Here is a 23639-nt window from a genome sequence, read left to right as displayed (position 1 = left end):
CAAGCACAGACTGAGCCTGTTTGCAGGGACAAAAACAAGGTGACGATCACATCGAGTTATTTTATGTATGTGCTGCTTCAATAAGGAGCAATTGGCTATACCTTGCTAAAAATAGTGGAAACTGCAACTTGCATTTCAATAATGTTAGTTAACAAAAAGACTCCTGTTGTTGTTTAAATTAAAAGCTAAAAGAATTTAGAGCCCAGCAGATGTAGATCTTTTTCTGTGTATTTCTCCTTCGTTTCCTGGACTTTAGGTAGAATAGCTCCTGTGGAGACTGGTTCCAAAGTAAATTTCATACACTGAAATTTTACATGTGAGGAGGCGCACAATGCCTCCTGGGAACAAACTGTCTGAAAAAACATAATTTTCAAGTTGCAAACTTTACCCTCTCATAAAATGGGTGTGGCAAATTGTGAAAATAATACTGAAAAAACAAGGCAGATATCTATGTAGATAAACTAAGCATCTATATCGATAAACTGAAAAGGTCCAAAATTGCACTAAACTTCAGAAATATCCAGACACTCATACAATATTCAGCTGCTGTTCTTCACTGAACCAGCATAGGCTAAGCTGAGGTTTATTTAAATCAGCTGGCATGCGGGACAAACTTCCAGAAAACAAGTTCCTGGACCTGAAATGCAGTGGTTAAGACCAAATGAAAGGCATAAAAGAGCTCTGAGACTTAGAGATAATAATAAATGTTGCACTAGCCAAAGAAATGGCTTACCTCATTTCTGCAATGCAAATGCAGAACCCAAACCATTGATTACAACCAACATAATCTTGATAAATCTCCACGGTTCTTCAGTCCAAGGAGACACCAAAATAAAAGCCTCAATTCCTGTGTTCTGCTATACCAATCACTATTCAACATGAGTAGTCATATATTTGGGGAACCATTTTCCCAACTTGTCTTTAGATACTGGGGGATGGGAGGTGAATTTACTTTGAGGTTTTTGTTTGCCCTTAATATCTTTTAATATTGAAAATGGTAATTAGTGATAGTCTTATTTTCATTTAGCACTCATGGTATTTCTTAAATATAGCTTACATGGAAGAGTGGCAAGATTGCTCCTAACACGATTGGAAATGAAGTTGCATGTACACATCTGGAAACAATCTATGTCTACAAATTTCCCCAAAAATAATAAAGTTGTAGTGATCCAAAACTAACAGACTAAATTACAGTCCTTCCTCCATGTATTTTATTATCAAGAAATATTCAAACATGCAACTTTTCACCTATTATTTGAAACTGGGTGCTATGCTATCTGATGTTCTTAAAGATCACTCCAATAAATATTCTGAAATATTCTTTCTCAACTACCTCATTTTAATTGGCAAGTTGCAGAATTAAAATTATATTGTAAAAATGCTAATATCTTAACATTTACAAATTAATGTAAAATGTTATAAAGTGTTTCTAGTAGTAAATTGCTACTGCTCTCCACATTCCAAAATACTATTACAATTTTTATGATGTAGAAATGTCCAGGTTTTATTGGACCAAATGTTTCGGTTTTCTGAAGGCTCTAGTATATACCAATATAGTTTCAGTGGATTTAATGCTATGCCTATTTTCCAATAGGAAAAGGGTTACTGACATCTTTCCAACTGTCAGCAAAAGTTAGTTGGTTCAAGCGTGTATTAATCTGATTTATTAAAGTATTTAAAGTAAGGATTGCAAAATGTTGTCTTAAATCTGTCAAACAGGTTTGAATCTTGCTAATCTAGTTTAGAGTTTAAAATGTGAAATGAAGAAAAAAAATCCACTGCAGGCTTGAAACCCAGCCAGAAGCCTTAAAAACCTATCATTGCCTGCATTTCAATGAACAGTTTCAAAAATGGGTTTCATAACCTTTGGTTTTCATGTGCATCAACAATGACTGAGTAGGAAAAACACTTATTAATGAAATTATAATCAGCTGTGTGTATGGTAACCATGGGAAAGGAAACACTTTTGTGGATTATGGTCAGATTTTTGCTTCAAGGCATTTTAAACTAAAATGTAGCACATGTACAAAGATAAATTCTGAAGTTTGTTTTGAAAACCTGCAGGCAATAAACCTGTAATCACTGTTAACTAAGGAACTCAAGTAGGAGAATGTTCTGGTTTTTGTTTCCCTCTCGCTGGCTTCCCACTAGAATCTGTTACAGGAACTATAGAATGGACTAGATTTTCTAATCTAGCTGGGATCTTAACTTCCACACAAAGAGAAGAGGCAGGACGTCTAGGACCTTTTCCAGACACAGCAGTAGAATCGGTGGTGGGGGAGTGCTAATCATACTATTGCCAATTCAAGATACCTAGAAGATTCTGGACTGGGAAAGACTGATCCAAAATCATTATTTGCCACAGGGGTCGACATTGCTGGTGCTAAATATCTCTCATTCACAGTCTGTATTACTGTAAATCCAAACAATGGTGGAGCATTCAAGAAATGAATTTTCTGAAACCCAGCAGCACATATGAACAAGGTAGACTGCAAATATGGGAGCCAACCATACAAAGCATTGCTTCTTACTATGAATTCTAAGAAACAGGGTGAAATCTCCAAACACAAATTTACCCAAGTAACACATATAATCCCTATGGACAAATAACATGTCTAGAACAGCTCAAGGAAAAAACTGATCAGCAAAGGCCACCCATTTCTGAGATGCATAGAATCCAGCTTGCACGTGTGGGTATTTGCACGAAAAAGTCATATAATACTGCATTGCGGTTAGAGAGTTGTTGTCAGACGCTCTGTAGAACATGGAACGTTCTCTCAGAACTGGAAAATTGCTTGCTACCTATTTGTTTCCTGAGAAACATCCCTTTCCAAGCCCCACAAAAATTCTGCCTAGTTTGGGCAGAGGACTATCCCTCTATATCTTGGGTAGACACCAGTGGTGGGTTTCAAATTTTTTTAGAACCTCTTCTGTCGGTGTGGCCTGCTTTGTGGGAATGGCTTGCTGGCCATGTGACCGGGTGGGAGTGGCTTGCCAGCCATGTGACCAAGTGGGAGTGGCTTGGTTGGGAAAAAAATATACATCTACGTCTAGATTATGAGTCACCAGGACAACATTTGGAAAAGCTGCTGTCAGTCCTCTTGAGGCAAAAGATATAGCAGCGTATATGTTTTTGCAAGAGAGCCCATCTCCTACTGTTACTGGCTACCACACTAGATCTAACAGAGATGCATGGTCCGGGAACTTTCCATCAAACAATGCCATTTTATTGGACTCAAGAATAGTGTTTTCTGTGTGACAGTTCCTGCCTATGGAACAGCATCCCTCTGGAAATCCAGGTATCCTTACCTCTGTTTATTTTTTATAAGGCATTGAAGATCTGGCTGCTCCCCCAGATATTTGTTCAAGGGGTTAAAAAAATTCAGTGACTCTCTTGGATAAAGTTATTTTTATAAATTATATTGTTTTAATCTCAGACTTTGTGGTTTGAATCATGGGATTGTTGCTTTCATAGTCATTTATGTGAGATGGGCCCCCATAAATAAATAAACTCAAGGAGCCTAGCAATCTATTGAGCAACTGCAAGTGCACACTAACACAAATGTACATACAAATGGAAACAATTTCAAGAAGGCTGCTCTGGAAAATTGAAGTGGAGCTGAAATATACAAAGAGTGAAAAGAAGACAAGTTTCATTATGTGAAACTGATCTCTAACAGCTAGTGGGCTGCTGATGCAACCCAAGTGCTATGGTGCAACCTTTCTGTATTTATCATATTGATGGATGTATTAGTGGTGGGTTGGGGTGCATGCTTTTGCTTTACTGATATATGCCATCTAGAAATCCTGTTAAATAAATAAGATACTGCTTACTCAGGCAACATTGGTATACAAGCTTCTTGTATTGATGTTGTATGTAATAAGTTGCTCTTCAAGTACTCAAATGGTAAACTGACTAGATAAAAACATTTGTTGCTGGACTAGGATTCTATCATTTTAACTAAAACCATCAAGGGGTGACTTTCCAATGACAGGGCTGATTAGTCTACCCATGCTACAAAACATATTAATAGAATTCTCAGACCGCAGTGGTAAGAACACTAATTTTAATCTTCCACTTGCTGTACATAACTGTACATTCTCTTCACTCCCTTAGAGAAAAGGTTCAGGATCTTCTCCTGATCAGATGATCTGCAGAAATTATTTTAAGTATATTTCCCTGGTTGGAGAACTAATGGAATGGTAGAACAAGTAAGGAAACGGAAGACAGTGAAATGCTTTGCTATAAAAAATGCTAGGCTTATTTCCTATATTTCCACCAAAATAATTTTGTCCAATGCTCCAGATAAAAATAGACAACTTAGGCTTGATCATTTAATAATATAATGAAATTCAGAATGATTGCATATTCACAGTCCAATTGTTGAGAGAAATACTATCCTCTGACTCCTCTGACTCTTAGTTAAAATAACATGCCCTGTGATATAACCTCTGCAACTTTTAAAAACATTTAGAATCTTCTAAAGATGTATTTAAAAAAGGACTTTCTTATAATTTATAAAAATCACTAGGCAGGTATCAGGAACTTTTTGATACCTGAATGGATAGTATGTTCTCCAGAATAACTATATCACTTCAAAATTTTCTTTTTTCTGCCAGACACCGAAATCATTTTTTTTAAAAAACAAGAAAGCATTTTCAGATTTCCTTCAGAAACTGAAATGGCTAGAAAACAGTGGGCAATAGTTTCCAAGTCTTCGGGGGGAGAGGGGGTTCCCTGAGATAATAATTTTGTTTCCATGAAAAGCGAAGTGGAATAATGGAAATAAGCAGAAGATTATCAGTTTTAGTTGCAAGCCTGCTTCTTCTTCCATGTCAAGCTTCCAGTTTCCTTGGCAACCAAGGCGGCATCAAGGGACACTACATGAAGTACACTTTCATGGAAAAAAACGTTAGCCTTCAAAAAAAAATCAACAACTTTTTTCAATAGAAAAATTATCTGACATTAACCCAAGTCCTCGGTGGACTTTCCAGTTCCAGGTACAATTGCTTGGAATTTAAATAATTGGTACTTACCCTTGTGTAAATAGACTTAAGTTTGAGGTGGAAGTGTGTTTTAAACAATCAGAAGTAAATGCATAAAACTAAAGTGAAGGATTTTTGTCTCTCAATTTGACTTGAGGGCGCTGCCGACCCCGTTCCGGTTGGAACGGGATTTGAAACCCACCACTGATCAGAAACTGTTCTGAATATATTTTACAGTGCATGCTTCTAGGTATAATTCTCAAATTCTGAAACTTATGAAGGCCAACGAGTAATTGCTTTAAAGATTTTCAAATACTTCTTTTAAAGAGGAATTTGAGACAAAAACAGAACTGTGTTTTAAAAATAATTTATTAGATATGAACTTTGCTACATCTGAATTTGCTCTGGAATTCCAACCATATACAGGTTCTTTACTATTGAGATAATTCTATCCCTTATCATTTGCCATCTTAAAAATATTGAAATTTATGTTTTCTTTTCATAACTACTTAAGCTCAATTTCTTGAGATTTCTGTTAAGCAGAAGCAGTCTAGACACCATTTCCAATGCTTGAATATGTACCTGTGCAAAATATACTTTCTTTTTTAACCCCCACCCCAACCTCCCCTCCACATATTAGTGTAGTGTTTCCCACAACTTCCCGCTTCTACCCCTATTTTTTTAAAATTTCTTAACTTCAATTACAAATTTCACATTGTATTCCTAACTTCTTCATTTTGACTAACCCTGAAAATAAGTTACATAGAAGCTGACTTCATGCATTAGAAGCTTATATCATAGTTTGTTTAAACAATTGTTTTTAACTCTCAATTGGTTTGGTTTCCACAATACATCAAACCATATTCATAGATTATAAACCACAATAATTGGTGTTAATATACTTTCAACCCAAACCAAAGCAACATTATGACTTAGCATGATGTATAAAGAATTTGATGCTTTCTCCTTTCCTTTTTAACCTTTTACATGGGTGAGCTCATCCATCATCATGGGATAAGGTATCACTGGTATGCTGATGATATCCAATTATATCTCCCCAGCCTAGATGAATTAAATGCTACCATGAACATCTTATCTCAGTGTCTGGCTACTGTGAGTGTCTGGATGGGAACAGCAGGTTTCAACTGAACTCTGGCAAGACTGAGTAGCTTTGGAGTTTAGGGCCCACTTTGGTATTAGAAGGGATTGCATTATTATAGACAGACCCAGTGCACAATCTGCGGTCCTCCTACACTCACGACTCCTACTTTATGAGAATATGGCAGTTGTGACTAGGAGAGATTTGCACAGTTTAATCTTGTGCACTACAGGTAGACCTCAACTTACGACCACAATTGAGCCCAAATTTCTGTTGTTACGTGAGGCATTTATTAAGTTAATTTGGATTAATTTGCATTTTCTACTTGTTTTTACACTAGCTTTTTGATCTGATTTTATGCACTACCCAGAATCGCTTTGTGTGAGTGGGCAGCTATATAAATTTGATTCATAGATAACATATACGGAAATCAAAGGTAGCAAGATTCAATAAGCCAACTTAACAACATTGTGGCCTCTTGTTAAGTGATCTTTTTATTTCTATGAGCCCAGAAAAGGTTCCTCAGACAACTTATAGTTTAAAACTTTAAAACAACTTACAAACTGGAAATCATTAAACAGCATAATCAAAAGCAGGAAAAAAAAGAGAGCGAATTGTTATGTAAGAAACTACTCAAAAGCCACAGGGTACAAATGTTTTAATAGGTTGCCTCATACTGTACAAAAAGAACAGTTTGTCTTGCTTGGGGAAAACAAATTTTCAGTCAGAATTCTGTCACAGAAAAGTCTCTTGTCTATATTCCCACCAATCAAACTTCACTTGATGGTGGTCTAACCAAATGACTTCTGAAGCAAATCAAATTTTAAACAGGTTCATACAGAATGGGTAAAGATGCATCTTTCAGATATCTTTTGTATCAAGAACTGTAGAAACTGTAGTTTAAAAAGTGAAACAAGGACAGGGCCCCACTCCTTTTCTTGAAAAACAGGTGATCAGCAAAACAGAAAACAAGTATTAATAGCTTGGAGTTGTTCTGCTTTTCCCTCTGTCCTATAAAGGTTCTATTAATAATTTTTAGCATAACGCAACCTAGAAAATTATGCAAACCAGTACTGCAACAATTCCAATAGTACAATAATTAAACAAAATCTGTTCCTGCATAGGCTATTCTCCTACTGTATTTAATACTAGTCAACCTGATAATGCTTAATCAAATTCACACATATTAAATAAGAATAATGTCCAAAGTATTTAGGCTAAATAACAGAATACAGTCTCCAAAACACAATGTAGTCAGTATCATATGTAGTAAAAAAAAATGTCTTTAATTTCTCCATACACCACAGCTGATGTAGAGAAATGTACTAATGCATCACTGACTTCTTTCATAGAGTGTTACAGATTTTATATTATTGCAATAAATGGCTGATCTGAGAGACTAGCAAGGTCTTCTCACTTTTACTCCTAGGCAACATACTTCCAATGGAAGCAAAATTATGTATACAGGTACATTTCAGAAACAGTTTGGAGCTGAAATGCTTTTTCGCATGCATTAAAGACATGTATTGGGGAGGGGGAGAGAACAGTAGGTGTTCTTTTTTCAATCTGCAGAGTTTGAAAGAGAGAAGAAGGTTGCACCATATTGCAGAAAATATAGAATTCTCTACTCTTCTATAAACATTTATCTAGACTGGCCTAATAATGCCATACAGGGGATAAAAGAATTAAAGGTCCTATCATGTACAACAGTTTAATCACTCCACACTTATGCTCTAATCCCCAAAGCATCACAGGATGGGGTAAATCAGAAGAAAAACTACAAGCTTCTAAGCTTAGATCAGGTAAGGAGAATATATTATCATAGCCTTCCTTAACTGGGAAACTTTTAACTGTGCTAGGACTGAAATCCCAGAAAGTGTAATCCAAGAATATCTAGAAAATGCTGTGCACTAACCCAATGAAAGGTACAGGTTAAGATATAGGCCTACGACCAATACCATAATCCAGTACCAAGAACCAATACCTTGAGTGTTTCAAGTTCACCACTGTTTAAGGTCCATCCTCAGCCAAAGATGCTGACTGAGGGAACTGTAATCAGTTGGTATCTATCAGACCAAGTTTTTTCTTGTTGTATAGAAATGGAGATGTGAATGTAATGTGCACCACCTTCAGCTCCTAGACTAGAGGAAAGGAAGCATATACATCAGAAAGGAGAGAGGGGGAGGGAGGGAGAGAGAGCGAGCGAGAGAGAGCTCATAACAGGCCTCAGGAAGAGCAGAGGGCTTGGAACAACAAAAAACAGATGGGGAGTAGGAAATCAGATACCCTCTTTTTTAGAAATATTAATACCACTCTGTGGTTTTTAAATGTAGTCATACCAATGATTCTGGTGAAGGGACTCAATCCTTTTACTCAAGTTCTTCAGCCCCTCCTTTTCAAGTGTAGTCAGCCTCATTTTAGAACAGAGACAATAGATGTACAATTCCCAAAGTTTCTCCCCACCCTAGTATACTTATTTAGTTTAGGAAAGCTTCTCTTCCTCAGTACCATTGCGCTGATCAGAGTTTCTTTACCAGTTCATGGCTGCTGTAAATACTGCGAGGACAACCAATGGACCCTTTCTCTCACTGCTCCAATGAAGAGTAAGTGGGATATGGGGAGAAAGCAAAGGGAATGCAAAATTATCACTACTTATAGCATGTGTGGAAGTAAATGCACTCAGGAATTCTGGCAAAAAAAAAGAAATCAACCTCTATTTAATGGAAAAACAGGTGCCCAGCTGCAGTTGGCAATGCCAGCTGACGTGGGAATCAATTCCCATATAGGAACAGGAAATATTTATTTCTGTTAATGCTTTTTTTTCAGAGCTTCCTATATATCCCAAATGTTTTTCACAAATTGCCATTTTCTATCCTTCTCTTTCTTATCTGTGGAACAAGATTTCATCCTATACACAATGTCAGATGATTGCCACTTCACTCCTCATCTTTATCTTATGATACATCCAAGTCTATGGGATGAAAGGTTACAACTTTTCCTAAAGGTCTTAGAAAGTATTAGCCTACAGTGGATATAAAGTCTAGACAGCCCTTCTAAAATGCCAGATTTTAGAGGTATAAAAAATAATCAGACCAAAATAAATCAATTCAGAATATTTTCCACCTTTAATATGACGTATTAGCTGTACAGTTCAAATGAAAAACAAATTTAAATTTTTTAGGGGGGGAATAACAATAACATGGTTGCATGAGTATATAAAGCCTCTCATAAGTAAGGATGTAGCTATGTGTAGAATTAACCAATCACATTCAAACTAATGGTAAACAGTAGTCAACACATACTTGCCATCAATTAAATCACTGGAGGCTTTTAATAGATTGGACATTCATTTGTCTGGAATAGTATAGGATCTCCTCCTTGAGCAGGGAGTTGGACTAGAAGATCTTCCAACTCTGTTATTCTGTATTGTATATTCTGTAAAATAACTCTGATCAAGCTCATATAAAGTTCAGCTGTTTGAGTAAGATTTTTCTGACATTTACTCAGTTGCCTCTTACAGCAAAAGATCTCATTGTTGGATGGTATCAGTCAGAAGGCTGCAAAATAATTTCCAGGGCAGTAAATATACCATGGAACACAGTGAAGAAAGTCATCAACAAGTGGTGAAACTAGAGCACAACAGTGACATTACCAAGAACTAGATGTTCCTCAAAATTGATGAAAAAACAAGAAGAAAACTGATCTGAGAGGCTGCCAAGAGGCCTACATAATTATTAAAGGAGGAATTCCTGACAAGTTCTGGTGATATACTATTGTGTTCCCCCCAAAAATAAGACAGGGTCTTATTTTCTTTTTACCTCCAAAATAAGCACTTGGTCTTATTTTTGGGGAGATCTTATTACTTTTGAGGTGCAGGTGGTGGTGAGCGTGGTCAACTCATGTCCTGTGTTGCAATATTTTCGGGGAGGGTTTACTTTGGGGGGAGGGCTTATTTTAGCACATGCAGTTAAAAGCCCGGTTTGGCTTATTATCTGGGGAGGTCTTATTTTGAGGGAAACAGGGTACATGTGACAACAATCCCCCTTATTCTTCATATGTCTGGGCTGTGCGGTAGATGACAAGATGGAAGCCTGTTCTTACAAAGAAAAATAACCAAACCTGGCTACAGGTTTGCAAAAACCTACATCAGGTCTGACAAAAACATGTGGGAATATGTGTTAATGGTCTGATGAGACCAAGGTTGAACTTTTTGGCCAAAATTCCAGAAAGTATGTTTGGCGCAAAACCAACACTGCACATCACCAGAAGCACAACATACCCACAGTGAAGCTTGGTGGTGGTAGCATTATGCCTTGGGGTTTATTTTCTTCTACTGGAACTGGGGCTTTAAGCTGGAGGGAATTATGAACAGTTTCAAACATCATTCAATTTTGGCACAAAACTTTCAGGCCTCTGCTAAAATGCTGAAGATTAAGAAAAAGGTCACCTTTCAACATGACAATGACCAAAAAACATACCTCCAAATTAACAAAAGAATTGTTTCACCAGATGATGATCAAAGTTTTGAAATGACCCAGTCACACTGACTGACTGACTCCAACTAAAAATCTGTGAGGTGACCTGAACAGGACCTGTGCACAGGAGATGCCCTCACAATCTGACAGATTTGGAGTGCTTTTACAAGGAAGAGAAGGCAAAGGTTCCCAAGGCGAGATGCGATGAGCTGATGGATTCCTACACTAAAAACTGCATGTTGTCATAAAATCAAATGGTACTTTAACAAAGTATTAGTTTAAGTTTGTGCATACTTATGCAATCATGTTATTGTGTCTTTTTTATTGTAATTTCCCCCCTAAAAGATTTGTTTGTTTTTCGATTGAATTGTACAGCTTATATGTTATATTAATAGGTGGATAAAAACTTCTGAAGTGATTTATCTTGGTCTGATTTTTTTATATTTAAAAAACATGACATTTAACATGGGTATGTAATGGAAGGAACTTCTTAGTTTTTAACTCTTTTTTCAGAAGTTCTCCCCCAAGTTACATCTTGAAGGTGAATATTCAAATTAAAGCAAACAATCTAGAGTTCATGTTCTTTTCATTTGTCATGGAAACAATGGTAACAGGATGCTATTTGAAACATTTTTCCTCCTGAAGTAAATCTCACTGAAATTCTGAGTAAATGTATGGTTAAGTCAGAACTTCACATTTACGCTCACAATCTATCTCATGCTTGCCACTTTATCACTAGCTTAGACTGCACCAACACCGCATAATCAATGCCAGATAAATGAGAAACCTGTTTAAATACTGCCATCCTGCTGTGAAGAACACACAATTAACCTGTATAAGGAGCATCACAGAAAGTGGGTTAAAATCAAACAAATGCAGATACTGACTTGAGTATTTTTTTAAAACAAGAAAACTATGTAAAATAAAACAAAGGCTCAGTAATTCCGAAACAACTGCTTCTGAAGTTCAGCTGGTTTATTTTCTGCTGTGCTAGACACTGTGGAAAACTGGTAAGAGTTTGCTAAGTAATTGCTTATGTAGTTCCCTTCACTTTCCCTTTCTTTTCTACATACAAGTTCATGGCACGTGGGCAAAGTACAAAACCACTATGCTGCCTTTTAAGACCTGTCACGTGAAGAATATAACCTTGGCTGTACCCAGCAAATCCTCAATTCAGGTCAACAGACCAAATCAAAGGACTGGAAAGGGTTGGAGAATCCTGCTGCCAATACGCAAAACCAAAATTGCATTTATGACACCACAGCTTCATACAGATAATCACTTTCAAACTTTTGATGCTTTAACATTTTTTCCCAGCACTTTGGTAAAATTAAATATTTAAAACCACATCTTCCCTACATGGTAAGCGGAGCTAAAAGGAAAGGCAGCAACCAATTGTTAAAAAATATAAAGATCAATAAATAAGTGATAAGGGCATACACTGGGATCAATCAGGTTTTGTGAGTGAATAATCAGCCTATACAAGTTTTCAAATGATGGCATGTTGGCTGAAACTTGTAAATAGCATCCTCAAAAGGAAAAATAGGCAACCAGTTTGTGTTTTGACTTAGGAGCAATACCAGAGCAATTCAACAGTTTCCCCTACATGTTAGCTCTGTTAAAGATACAAATAGTGGCAAAATTCAGAACAAATAGAGACAAACTATTGGCATTTCACGCATCAGGTCCATTATCACAGCAGGGATTGTCAATCATTGGAACATTCCTATAACAGCTCAGGCAATATGACAATGATCTTCCAAGAAAGGAGGAGGCACAATCTCTGCAGCATACTCAAAGTCTCCTTGCCAGCTTCATGCTTTTTAATTCATCCAATCAGATTGTCAGCCCTGACCTAGCAGAAGACTTGCATCAAGCTTCAAACATTTAAAAACATCAATCATAAAAACAAAGACAGGACATTGAATTATGCAGTATTAACCTCCAGGGTTTGCATACAAAGACCTTAGATTTATTTATGTCCCAGTGCGTTAAGAGCTTCAGTACACCGTTCTTTGCACCAAACCGGCTGCCAATTTGATGAACCTCTCCGCCCTCAGCAGGAGTGCAGCGTCTTTGATTAATGAGTGCATGCTTGTGGAAAAGTGTAAGGACAGAAAAACAGGGTTAAAAACACACAATTATGGTTCCACACATCCATTGGACCAGTGCAATAATTATCTTCGAACTGAATTTCCTGTCAGGGAAAACAAATCAAGCCATTTTTGCTTACAATATAGATTCATCCAAATACTGAAGCCAAACCAGCCTTTTTATATATTTTCTTACAAATATAAATATAAGTGTATGTGCATCTCTGTGCAAGCCTGCTCCCGTTCCAATATAACAGCCTTTGATGTCTTTTCTGGAAAAATGTTTTCTAAGCCTCCACTTATTTTCCCCCCCAATCTTGAAGACATTAAATAAAAGCAAGCTTTATTTGACTCAAAAGAACAAATCAAAGAGGTAGGTATAAACGTTTTCTATCTTTTATTAGATATTTCCATTTTGAAGTTAGTGTTCAATGTATTAAATACTAATGGGCTTATTTATTTCCCTGTTCCTCCCAATCATAATTGTACAATGGCAACTGAAACACAGCAACACTCATATTCTTGAAATAAAAGCCACAGGGAATAGTAAGTAATCTTTTAAGGTTTCCTGCCATCTGTGAATATTCTTTTTCTTCAATTTTCAAATCTGAAAGAGAATATGGTCACAAATCCCACAAAGGGAATAGTAAAACATGAACAGTTAAAAATAAACCAGATTCTTACTCTAAAGATCCATTACAGCTTCATGTTTATTATTAATCTAATCTCCACAAAACCAAAAGACCCATACCTCTTATTATTGCCTCACCAAGGATGATTTATTATAATACATTATTTACAGCAGTAAGTATGTACAATAGAAAAATCAACGAAACAGCATATAGTAGTTTCCCTTTTGCGATTATCCTGGCACCTAAAGAACTTTGCTATGCAATGAGCAGAAATCAACATATTCATTCTTCTCCTGATATGGTGTTACAGGCATTTTTTGGTCATTTCAAAAAAAGGGGGAGGGATGAAGGTAATATTACCATTTTTGTGGTATTTAGCTTTAAAGATAAATATTTAAGAGCTTGTCTACTTTATAAAAATATTAGCAATTAAGGTTAATAAGATTAGTCATTTAAGAATAAGCCTTATTGAACTAAGCAGGAATTACCCTACACACAAAGGATCGCCCAAGATCGAGCTGTAAACAAAACCCAAAAGTATGTTACTTGTTGAGGTTGAGAATCAGAACAAGAAGCCTTTTCTTCTTTTTCAATTCTGAAATGTCAAAAGTACTAATTCACTGGGAAATATATATTATTTTTTTCAAAAAGAAAGCTCTTTCAAACAGAAGTTTGCCTTCAACATGTGCAAAGTGACCTGAAGGATAATGAATAGAAGGTGTAGCTAATATGCCAATTGACAAAACAGGCAACAAAGGAAGGAGGGACTAGTATTTACAATCTTTCTCCCATCACACTTTTTGCACTCCCAACAGGATTCAAAACTGCGCTCAAAATTACATCATACTAATTCATTAGCAGGAAATACATGAGTGTATCTGATGGCTGTGTTCTCTTTTGCCATATGAGAACCAGGAAAGGGCCATCAAGTATAAGTTGGAAGTTTGATGCAAATCCAAATGCAAATTTTGCTGAAAGCTATTTTACTAGTGTACATTTTAAACCACACAGCAGCTTGACAAAACTAGCATTTCAAATCAACTCTAAACATATTGCAAACATTATTTTTCCTTAGCAATGAAGTTTCAGAGGGAACTTAGCTGATTCATGAATCTGAAATATTCCTGCAATAGTAGAGAATTTGGTTGTATTGCGCATGTTAAAGCCAATATATAGCACAAATATGATCTCCTTTGAAATAATGCATTGGTTGAGTTCATTTTGACCCGTTTCTCACCCTTTTAAATGGAAAAGCATTTATTTATCCTTCTAATTTAGGTCTGTTCCCTTTGCTAAAATGAATGGAGAAGACTTGACAAGCAAGGTAGCTTTTTTGCTGAAACCCTTAGTCAGCAAATCTGCAGCGAATCAGACTGGATCTATACAACATGTGTTCTCCATATACACAAAGACCACCAAAAAGATATAATGTAGCACATACAGCCCAATCAGGTCAATGGCAAAACATCAATTTGCACTGTACAAATATCCCCTTTAAAATTATTCACTAAAATTAGCAAGAAGTACAACTTTATGCACACAACTTCATGCAAAATCTTCTTTCTTTTCATTTGCTAGTTGCAAGAAAAGGTAACTAGTGCTGCAATCCAATGGCACTTAACTTCTAAATAGACAAACCCCAATCATGCTGCCGATCTTCCTGAATCAAGATATTCGGAGTCCAGATATCCATCTAAGATGTTTATTTAAATAAAAGACTAGAAATCATACATAAGCAAACTCTTTCCCCTGATCTCAATAAATATTTTATTTCTACCCCATTTTCGCCCTGTTCAAATTATGCAAATATTTATTTTTTATCTTACTATGCTAACACACTGCTCTAATCATCAACTGAACTCTTACAAGCCTACCATTGGTCAACAAGATTAAAACTAGATTAAAGCAACAAGATTACAGAAAATAAACAATATTACATAGTGTAATATTTCTATATGAAATATAGGCACTTCATTTCTAATATTCAAAACAAATACCTCAAATTGCAAGCGATTAGAAAAGTTGCCATAAAACAGGCCATCAGAAAGAAAGGCTTCACAAGATTTTAATGTGAAACACTTCTGATTTTTTCTGAGGTTCTTTGAACATCTCTACCCAGATGTGTGTGCATACACAGACACATCCCTTTTGTCAATTAATATATTCAATAGCAGATACTGCAAAACAGTTCTTAAATGCTTTGTGCATCCCTACTTACTCTCGATGGTTACAAGGGTGGGAGAGAGAAAATTGTGTGTGAATGCATGAACTGAACTGGAAATTAAATGTATTGCTGATCAGCTAAAAAGTTTTTTTGTGAGCTAACTATTCAATATTTTACCTGTTATTCGACATTTGAGAAGCAACTCTATTTACAGGACAGAAGCACATTTCTAATTACACAGTGAGACTTTGCTCTCCCTTTGCTCTCCCTTCCCCATGCATGCCCCAATTCTAATCTAGAGGCACCAATTAGATTAAAATACACAAGGACAATATTTATGGCTTCGCAAGTGGGTAACTCACAATAACCTTCCCATTAGAGTATATCCACTAAAAGCATATTTCTTGGGAAAAGCTGTTAGTAATGCAGCATTTCATTGGGCAAGGGAAGCCAAGATCTGGAGGTGTTATTTCTCTGGGGTGTTTTGGGCCCCCTGGACTAGCCTCTCCCAGGGTGAAAATGATTTCATGCAGAAGAGCTTTCCATAAGTTAGTTATAACTATTTTAGAGGGCTTTGGGGTGTTTATATAATGTTGTTATGTGACTTGAGCAATCTGATTATTTATAGCTTACTGTGAACATTCTAATGGTACATTGTTGTCACAAGGTGCATGGTAGGTAGATTTAATAATTAAAACAAATAAACAGATTTTTCAGGCTGAAATAAATTTCTTTCTAGCCAAACACAGGATCAAATTATACATTATATTACAATTATACTGTAGTTAGCAGATATGAATTTGCTTTTTACCACTGGGAGTGAGAGAGGTTTTAATTAGCAGATCTTACCTAACGAGTTTTGAGGTAATTTTAAATTTTCTTCTTGATTTTACTGGTAACTCTTCCACAACACATCTAATAGGCATACGATATATGACACATGACACATGAGGTACATGACTTAAGGAAGAAAGTTCCAAATAATGTTTCTCCTCCCCACTCCCCAGAATGGGAAACTGCCCCATAACTAATAGAGTTACTACTGGTGCAAGCAAGGTTTATTGGGGTCACCTATTCAAAATAAAAATGGATCCCAGCTTCAACAAGAAAAATCAAGACGAGCTTCTAGGCTTAACATAGCTTCATAGTCAATCACATGAAAGACCCATTGAACATTATCGGATTGCAAGCATGACCAACTTCAATCCCCTTGGATTCATGGGCCTACTCTAAGTTTAACTATATCTAGACTAGAGCCTTCACACCCATATATACAAAACACACACAAAATAATGAACCATCTTGAAAACAGCTCAAACAATATCCCAAGAATTTAAGCAACTGGCATAACTTTGTGGAAGGATGCTTTCCTATTCTGTTTGACTCTGGCTGTTCTTGGTTTTAATAGCAACCTCTAGTTGATCTTTTTAGCTAAAGATGCTAGGATGCCACCTTGCAAAGCACAGACTCTCTCACTGAGCTATGGATCACTGGAACCAAATCTCTCTCTTTCTCTCTGCCTTTACTATTAACTAGGGCCCAGTGACTGTGAATAGGACTGTGCCCTGAGCTGGAAGATCCTCCTTTGAATTCCAGTTCAGCAGCCACGAAGTCACTAGATAACATTAGAAAATCCACTTTTCTCTTAGCTTCAGGTCTCCAAATAGAATATGTTGATAATGATATTTATCACTCAGACAATAAGTGTGGAATGCTTTGAATACTTAAAATGTTCTTTACAAATGCTATTCTTATTTTAATAATTCTCTCAAGTTGTTTTCTCCCCAACTATAAACAGTGCATATGAAATGGCTTTCTTAACAATCTATCTTACAGAAATATGCACCTTTCTCCATTGCTTGATTTCATTAAAGCACAGATTCATTTGCAAATCAATTTTCAAGCAGCCTTCCAATGCGAATACATAATTGTCCGTCTTACTAACTTTGTCAGCATTTTTCCTGCCTATCCCAGCATTTTTTAAATACATTTATTTTAAAAAGAAAAGATCAGAGGTTTGTTGTCAAAAAGTGTTCAATATAAACGACCAACTAGCAAATCCCTCAAGGTAATAACATTGGAAAGCCTCAGCTACAATTTCCAAATACAGACATTTCTGCTAATGCTTCTCCTCCTTGAAAGCAGATTAGTACCTTCCCAATATTCAGCTCACTACAATAAAGACAAATATATTTATAATCCTGTAACAGAGAAAATCTGTGAATTATATTGCACTCTAGGCCTTAGTCTATTACATACAAGACCTATTGTTTTCCATTGGACTTAAGTGTGCCAAACTGTGCTGGATTGTGATAATTACTTTTAAAGCTGAAATGCACTCTTGAAAATAAATAACAGCATGTAGCCAATCTTAGCCACTACTCCTCTACCTATGAAGGCTAGAAGGAGAATAGTGTCAGTACTGAGACTATTTTTATCCTACTGTGTTCTTCTTATAAGTTTTAAAGTCTTTTATGCTACATCTTTAGGAACAAACTCTTTATATTCTAGGAAAAAATAATAAAGATTATTGAGCATCTAGACACAATCAAATCATAGCACATCTTTTCACTGATTTACGGAGATCCAAAAGACAGACAGGCCTTCTTTGCAACTGTGATATTCTACATCTTGGGTAGGAACATAAAAGTACAACAAAGACATTAACAATTGCAGTTCAAGCTGGGAGTGACTGTTCTGTTTCAATTCAGTGACACCACTAATGGCTTCTTAGCAGCTCCATGAAATCAACCAGCTGTCAGGCTGATGCATCAGAAGGAACAGTTATGCTCCCCTAAGAAAAAGCAACACATCAGGATGTTTGGCAAAACATCTGCTCCTTTGCACTGCGATTTTATAATAAACATGCAAACAAAGAAATGAGGGGGGAAAGGGGAAAGGCACCCAGAAAGCAAATGTTTCTACTGCCCCTGTATCTAAATCTGAAATAAGTGTCTTTTGAGCAAGCAAATCAGAACAGAATCAAAACCAGCTATTTGTGCTGCAGCTCTTATCTTGCCATTACACCAAAGTTGTAATGGTTTATTCTACACCATCACCAAACAGAAGGTGCATTATTTAAGTGGTGTACAAATGTACTTTAAAAGTGCTGGTACTTATTTTAAAGAAGAAATTAACACCCAGATATAATCTATAACTAATTCTCTCTCAGACAGACAAACACACATACATACAATACATTTCTGTTAACAGAAATGTTAACAGTATTATGATGTATATGGTACTACAGCTAACTTTAAAACTGGGTCTCAGTTGGAATGTAGAACTACAATATAGTAAATAAGTATTGTGCAGCCAAAAAGTCCAAGGAACATATTGCTTAGAATGTATTTATCTACTAATTTCAGAGAATAACAACAGTACAGCTAATCCACCCATTAAAAGAAAAAAGAAAACCAGGAACTCCAAAATTTCAAACCCTTATATTTACTATCTATTACCACATTCAGACACAAAACTACAGAGGCATGCATTAACAGGTTATGTTATTACAGCATTTCAAGATCAACATTACTCCAAGAATTAAAAATAAAATGGTTTCTTGCCAGAACAGATCTAAACTATCTCAAATTATTTCAACATTTGAAATGAAACTCTTAAATATTTAACACTTCCAACTCTCCCATGTATACCCTATATGGAAAATTGTTACAACTCTAATTTTCTCAGTATTTCATGCTTTACTGATTATGCATCATAAAATATGGGCACGGTTTACAATAGGTGTGAGGTATCAAATGTATTAACTGCCATTTTCTTAAACTGCTTATCTTCTGTGGCTCGCCATTTATAATCTGTCAAATCTTCCAGGCATTTTTGCATGTATAATTTAAAGCCATCTGTTCTATGTGCTTTTAACTATTTCAACGTTTTCATCTACCTAAGATCCACATAACTGGCAGCTATTCAATTCAACCAAGCTTTCTGAAGTGGATTATTTTCAAAGAAATAAAGAAAAAAAAGGGCAGGCAAGAAAGGAAAAAACATATTAACATAAATAGTTTAATTTTGTAAACATGAAAGTATGCTTCAAACCAAGCACAAAAATACCCTAAAATCTGTCGTTCAGTTTTAATTGTATTGAAGAAAACAACTTCTTGACATACTAAAAAGGTTCCTTTTAATTTTCATTTAACAGTAGTAAATGGTAGGGTTTTTCTTTTCTTCTACCCACAAAAACAATGGAAATACACATTAAACACAAGGAATTTAGTGAGATGTTAATGTAGATGTTACTGAGATGTTAGAGTAAATAAAAACAAATGCAAGAAGCAGGAAAGTAGAAGCCCGCTTAATGATTTTATTATTTATGAAGTGCTCAATGTTTCATTAAGTTCTGCCCTACGATCAGAGTAACTTTATAAAATGAAAGGGGGTGTCTGTTGAGAAATAAATTCAATAATACTTTTTCTGGTCTCCCTTTTCACAAGCAAAGGCATCAAGGTGAGATGATGCAATTAAGATGTTTTATGCTCTAATCTTGTTAGGGAGCAATTGGGAACTTAGCATACTAATAGTATTTTGATAGCCTTAGCATCTGGGACACAATCCACAGGTCCTTTCCAAAATGGGGGCAAGTTATGGTATTGGTAAATGTAAGAAAAACAATCCACAAACTTTTTAAAAATATGTAGCTGCAGCCTGATGTACTTTTTGTGCCCTCAATTATGCCAGGAAGATTATTAAGCATTTTCCTCACATACACACGGTTCACGCACAAAAGTACAGTATTTTCAAATGAAAATACTTATTTTTCACTGGTCTTATCCTTTATGTAGTATTATCATTTAATCCTGGTAATTAACAAAAAAAAATCTATGGGTGAAAACTGAAACACCACAAAGAATATAGTCTGCCCTATAGAAAATCAATTCTTTCTCCACCTGTCCTAAAGATTCAGGCCCTACAACTCCTTCAGTGCATTTTATAAATGTAAATTACAACCTTCAATCGCATCTTAAAACTTGCTCGACCAGAAATCCTTTGAAAGAAAACAAACATCCAAGAACGCAACGTTGTAGTAGGGAAAAAGAGAGGGAGGGGGAAAAATCCCTTTTAAACTTTGCATGACGTCACTCTCCGTCCTTGTAAGATTGCCTAAACTTTGTGGGTTATTCACCAGGACTTGAACCATTTCATCCTCTTATCCTTTAAAAGACACACACAGACACACACACGCAGACCCGGACTTGATTTTTTTTAAAGCCCAAGATGGCGAAAGGCTTGTTGTTTAGAGGGCAGAAAAATGGAGGATATTGTAATATACACAAAGGGATAAATTTCAACAACTCGGCTAAAGGCAGCAGCTGCGTCTCCGGCTTTATAAGGAAGCAACACACACAAAAGACCGGAGCGGGGGTGGGGGTGGGGGAGAGGGAGAGAGGTTACTGGAGAAAAGAAAGAAGCAAATGCCCCGAGAAGCAGCGACGACTCCCGCCCGTCGTCCCCCCACATCCTTCTTAAGCTTTTACCCACACCCCGCTTTTTGCAAAGCGGCCGCAGCCTCGGATTCAACGCGTTTAAAAAAAAAGAAAAAAAAGCATTGAGGGCGGGAGGGGGAGTTGACTGGGAAAGCGGAGGGGAGGGGAAAAAGAGACGGGCACGGCCGGGGACCTCGAGGCGGGCGACAGAGCCGCGGACTCCCCCGTGCCTTCCTTCCCCGGGGAGGAAGGGAAGGAGGGGGGTGCGCCTTCTCCCACTCTTTGGGGGTGGGTGAGAAGCCAGAGAGAGAGAGAGAGAGAGCAACCGCCCCATAGCCGAGGCTGGCTGTCACGCTCAAAGTCGCCCTCAGCAGACGGAGGAGGAGGAAGAAGCGGTTCGAGCACCAGGGGGGCGAGAGGGGCACAAAAGCGCAGCGGCAGAGCTGAAGCAAGGAGGAAGGTCGCTGGTGGGCGGGCGGGCACTGAAAAAGCCTCCCGACTCAGAGACTTTTATTGCGAGCCACGGGGGTGGGCTGAGGGGTGTGTGTGGAAGGGTGTTGCAAATTTAAAAAAAAAGCCTGGCACCAAAGGTGTCGTCCCCCCCACCCGCGCCTCCAACCCCCCCCCCCTCCAGCCTGTGTGAATCCACCCGCCCCTCCTGCTTCTCGGGCACAAGGTCAGTTTCACTTCGCTCTACTAGTTGAGCCGCCGCTACGGCAGACGCACCGAGCCGGCGACTGGCAGTCCCTCCGTGTGTGTCTGTGTAGCGGTCTGTGAATGAACGTGCGAGGAGACCGAAAGATAGGACGGGCACCCAAGCGAACGCCCCTCGGATGCACAAGCCAGCAAGCGCCCCGGCAACAAAGAACGGCCACGGAGGACCGCCAGATACTTCCCAAGCTGCCTGGAGCTTCTCCCCACCCACCCCCCTCACCCAACGCCATCCTCCGTTTCTCTCCGTCCCTTTTTTTTCCCCTCTGCCGCTTCCCCGGCTTGGAACCCGAGCTCAGGGCGCCTCGGCCGGCAGCACAACTTGCGCTTCCCCCCCTTTGGAAGCCACCTTCCCCCCCTCCTCCTGTGGAATCGATTCCAACTCACCTTTGCAACTGAGACGCGAAGCGAGGGCTTCCAACACACACGCGCGCGCACCGCTGGGCTTGTGTGTGATCTGGATGCTGGGAACGCTGCCTTCCTCCAAACAGGCTGGAGAAGGGAGTGAAGAAAGACCGGGCCGGGGAAGGAGGGGAAGGGGGGGGGGAGGTTGGAAGAGAGAGAGAGAGAGAGAGAGAGAGAGAGAGAGAGAGAGAGAGAGAGAGAAGGAGGGGGGTTGAATCTAACTAGAAGGATTCGTGGTAGATAACACGCCTCGTTCCCGCTCCGTCTCTGCTTCTTTTTAGTTTGTTCCAGCGGCGGCAGCTTGAAGCTGATTTCCCCTTCCCTCAAGGTTTATTCAGCTTCACTTCCACAGCGAAGGCTTCGCCGACCCAAAGTGACGTCAACCAACTCGCTCCTCTCTTTTCTAACAATGAAAGTTGCTGTTAAAGAGACCGGGTTTTTTGTGGGGGGACAGAAGAGAGAGAGACAAAAAAGATAATTGTTTTATCTCATTTCAGCTCCGCCAATACATGACCTATCGGGCCAGAGAAGCCGCAACAGCAGGCTTTTTTAGGGGAGGGGGCGGACCCGTTGCTGCTCAAAGTTCGCCCTCTTGCTTTGCTCGCGTTTCGGACCCCTCGAAGAGCGTCCTCTCAAGTTTGAAAGAAAGTTGAGCCGCTTTATTTGGGGGGCAGGGGGCACCGCTCGGTCGCCCACTCCAAAAAGGCCAGACGCGGATCTCTCAGGCGGGGTCCCGAAGCGAATGCATCCTGGGCAGCACGCCGGAAAATGGTCACTAACATTTTTAGGGAAGTGTAAATTGGGGGGGGGGGGTTGTAAACGATCGGCGCAGAAGGGAGGAGATCCTCCAATTCCCTCCGGAGTAGGAGTGTGCAGGCTATCCAGTGATGCAGGCACACTCGAAGTAAGAGGAAAGGGGGAGCTGGCCATTCCCCATCCCCCCCCCCAACAAGCCGATAAATGTTAACTAACTTCCCTCGGCCAATAATAATCTCCTTTAAACAAAAGAATGTCAAAAAGATGCCCCAAACATTCTTTTAAATAGCCTTTTGCATCCTCATTAAGACCACAGCAAGATGGCAAAATGTGTTTTCAGTATCCAAATCATCAGCTCTTGGCCTTTTTTTCTATTTATAAACATATTCTAATAGATGGGGAAGTGGTAGTTATTGTAGGCGCAAATAATTACATCTTTCTCTATTGTTTTCCGGGAGGGGAGGGAGACAGAGAAATGCAAAATACTTCTTTAAAAATTAATCAGTTTTCTGTTTCAGTAGTTTCTAAAACCTCTCCTGGCATTGGATTAAAGTCATGCTAAATCAGGGTTAAAGTACACTGCAAGCAAAGCATTGCTTCCTGTAAACTATAAAACATATAACCTTAAACCTACAACGGAGAAAGATTTTGACTAGAAATAGCAAAGTGCAAGCGGATATTATTGGTTTTGTCACTCTGAAATTGGAGCATGTAAATTGCTAACAATTGTTTGCATTGAGTAGGACCCTCTAAAATCTGCAGGTTTTTTTAACATCAGTTCTGAACAAAAGCTGGTTGCAACATCAAAATGATATGCATATGTAGATACCATTGTCCTGGGTTTCCTCTCCAGACCCTGGCTGTGATTTTAATTGTG

The 23639-nt window shown here is 38.1% G+C and overlaps 1 protein-coding gene across 1 annotated transcript in view; it reads right to left on the bottom strand.

The window, feature by feature from the left end:
* BAZ2B (bromodomain adjacent to zinc finger domain 2B) overlaps positions 1-22124 on the bottom strand; it is a 244363-nt gene extending 222239 nt beyond the window's left edge. The window contains exon 1 of the mRNA XM_087710070.1: positions 21989-22124. The gene's annotated coding sequence lies outside the window, so the exon portion shown is untranslated. The remainder of the gene's footprint in view (positions 1-21988) is intronic.
* Between the last annotated feature and the right edge of the window lie 1515 nt (positions 22125-23639).

This window comes from Thamnophis sirtalis, unplaced genomic scaffold (genome assembly GCF_051295495.1).
Source record: "Thamnophis sirtalis isolate CommonGarterSnake01/CBP01778 unplaced genomic scaffold, rThaSir2_p1.2 scaffold_1, whole genome shotgun sequence".
In the NCBI taxonomy this organism is placed as follows: domain Eukaryota; kingdom Metazoa; phylum Chordata; class Lepidosauria; order Squamata; family Natricidae; genus Thamnophis; species Thamnophis sirtalis.
Note: the sequence above shows the minus strand (reverse complement) of the source record. Positions and strands in the feature narration are given on the sequence as shown.